A 3,228-nucleotide genomic window follows, 5' to 3' on the forward strand; every position below is an offset into this window, starting at 1 on the left:
TCTCCAGGACAAACCTGTTTGTTTTCCTAGCAGTCCATGGTATATTCAACGCTCTTCACCAGTACCACAGCTCAAAGGCATCAATTCTCTTTCTGTCATCCCTACTCACCATCCAACTCTCCAATGCATAGCACATAATTGCGAAGACTATAGCCTGAATCAGGCGCACCTTAGTCTCCAGCTGATGTTGTTGCTCTTCAATACTCTTGAGAGATTCCTCACAGCTGACATTTCCCAGTGCAGTTCGTCTCTTGATTTCCTGGCTTCTGTAACCAAGAATGTTGACTGTGGAACCAAGTAAACGAAAACTGTTAACTATCTCAATCTCTTCACCATCCATACTGATACTGCCAGTTGGCTCAGCGGTGGGAATCATTGTTTTCTTGATGTTGAGCTTCAATCCTTATTGAAGGCTCCAGACCTTGACCTTCTGCAGCAAGCGCTCTGGTGCTCCTCAGTTTCAGCAAGCTTGGTTGTATCATCCACGTAACACAGGTTGTTAATGGCTCTTCCACCAGTCCTGATGCCACATTCCTCTTTGTAAAGCCCAGCGTCCCAGATGATCTGTTCTGCATACATATTGAAAAGGTGTGAAGACATTAGCTATAATATCCCCAGTACCATGACCTTTTCTAAATCCAGCCTTCACATCTGGCAGTTCTCTGTTGACATATTGTTCCAAATGTTTTTGGATAATTTTCAGCAGAATCTTGCTTGCAGGTGAGATCAATGATATTTCCACACTCTGTTGAGTCACCTTTCTTTGGAATGGGAACAAATATTTACCTCTTCCAGTCAGTTGGCCAGTTGGCTGTCCTCCAGATTTCCTGGCACAACTTGGTGAGCAGCGTCTGTTTGTTGAAATAAATCAGTTGGTATGCTGTCAACTCCTGGAGCCTTGTTTTTTGCCAATTCCTTTAGAGCTTTCTCCCTTAGCACTATAGGCTCTTGCTCATATGTTATTTTATTAAATTCTTCTGTGTCAGCAATTCCTTCTGATACAGTGACTCTGTGTACTCATTCCATCTTCTCTGATACTTCCTGGATCATTTAATATTCCACCCAAAGTATCTTTACTTATTGCCACCCTTGGCTTGAATTTGTTTTTCAACTCCTTCAGCTTAAGAAATGCTAAGCGAGTGTGGCCCTTTTGATTTTTCTGACTCCAGCTCTCTGCACGTTTCATTATAGTATATTGCTTTGTCATCCCGAGCTGCCTTTTGGGATTTTCTGTTCAGCTCTTTGATTTCTTTATTTTTTCATTTAGCTTTGGCTTCTTGGCCCTCTAATGCAATACTCAAGAGTCTCATCTGACATCCATCTTGGTCTTTTCTTCTTCTTCAGCCATTTTAATGATCTTTTGCATTCTTCATGTACGATTTTTTTTTATATCCTCCCAAAACTCATTTAGTCTATGCTCATTGGTGCTCAAGGCCTCAAACCTGTTCCTGAGATGGTTTTGAAATTCGAGTGGGACAGACTTAAGAAGGATAACTAGTAAACCATATATAGGGACCCAAGGGGGCAAGTAGGGAGTGGGAGCCAAAGGGTAAGTATGGGTAGGGATGAAATCACAGGATTGTCCAGTTTAGTGGGTAAAGGGAGTGGGTGGGTAAAGTAAATGAGAAAGATCCAGTAAGGACCAAAAAAAGACAGGGCAATGGCAGGCCTAGTCCAATGGTGATTAATTTTTTATTTTTTTTTTACACAAAGATATATGTCTTATTTATGGGGTTTTTTCTTTGAAAATAGGAACACAGACTCTCTGGCTGCTTCATATTCAACAGGAATGTTGTGAGGAAGCTCATTTTAACACTGTACTAGTGGTCTTGAGTTGAAGCTGCATGCCTTCTTGTTCAGTTAGAAGATATTTTCATGACATTTTATGTTCTCTGTACTGAAGAGTGTTTGTATGAATGAGTCCAGTGGGTGTGGATGGCAGAACTTTGAGGGAGAAAGTAATTTTTTAAAAGTGAAGATATAAATAACTTTGTTTCAGTCCAAGTGTCCATGAGTGCACTGCAGTGCAGGCTAAAAAAACTGATCTGTGCATCACTGACAAACTATCACTAAGGTTGTGAAATCCTGCACAACACAGATGGATCTAGAATAGATTATGCTGTGTGATAAATCAAGCACACAAAGGACAATTATGGTATGAGACCACCTTGCTAAGGAAAGGTTTCCACACAGAAAATCTTGGAGGGTTAACAAGGATGAGGAAAGAGAGAGAGGGAGGGTAGAAAACAAATACATGGTTGTTAAGGCAATCTAAGGGAAAGATAATCTATAATAAGGCTTTGATTAGACTTTGTAATGAGTAACATTAATTTTAATTGTTATAAAACAAAATGAATAAAACATGCAGTGCGTTTTGTAAATTAACTCAAGCAAAATTTTAAGTTACTTTTTGAAGCATAAATTATAAAAATATTTTAAAAAATTTTTTTATTTAAAAATTTTCTATTGTGATTGATTTTAGAAAATGTAATGCATAGGAATAATTGTAAGAAACACAATATGAATGAAGACTAGTATGAAACATAATGTATATGAAGTTTGTGGGCAAACCAATATAAAATAAAAAAAAATAGCTCTATAAATCATGTTATACTGCCCTCTATTGTCAGAATACTAATAATGTCTTTGAGGAGTAGGGTTAAGAATACAAGTTTCTTTTAAAAAAACCACTTTTTTGTTAAAAAAATTGTTGATTATATATAAAATTAATTACCTCTTTTAAATAGTGAAAACTATTGAGTCATAAAAAGTGTAAATTTAAGTAGCTTTAAAAATATTGATGAGTATTTGAAAACCATCTGAAAGTCATTTTAGTTTCTAGAGTTTGACTAATAGTATATAGTTATTGAAAAATGTTTATTTTTATTAAATCTAAATTAATCTGACTTTATTGTTTTATTTTGTAGTAAATTGGTTTTTAAAACAATTCATGTTTTTCTCTTTATTCAGAGATCACTAATTTTTGTTGTGGTACAAATTGAGTTTTGTTTTCTTCTTTTGAAGTAAATCTGTTTCATTGCCATCACTTACATGGTGTTAACTGGGCACCAGAGTGCAAAGATATAAGAAGGTGCTTCACAGGAGCATATAATCAGACATTTGGTCTCTCAAATTAATAGGAAAGAATCTATGTTGAATATTTGGGATATAGGAAATTAACTACTTGATGTTTTCATAGAAAATTTTAAGAACTATTAATTTCTTTAA

General features: G+C 35.8%; 1 protein-coding gene across 1 annotated transcript in view; it reads left to right on the forward strand.

Moving 5' to 3' along the window:
* Positions 1-3,228, forward strand: part of RBM33 (RNA binding motif protein 33) — a 212,209-nt gene that overhangs the window by 142,127 nt on the left and 66,854 nt on the right. The window lies entirely within an intron of this gene.

The sequence above is a fragment of the Elephantulus edwardii genome, unplaced genomic scaffold (genome assembly GCF_000299155.1).
Source record: "Elephantulus edwardii isolate Elephantulus edwardi_28Jun2011 unplaced genomic scaffold, EleEdw1.0 scaffold00060, whole genome shotgun sequence".
Taxonomy (NCBI): domain Eukaryota; kingdom Metazoa; phylum Chordata; class Mammalia; order Macroscelidea; family Macroscelididae; genus Elephantulus; species Elephantulus edwardii.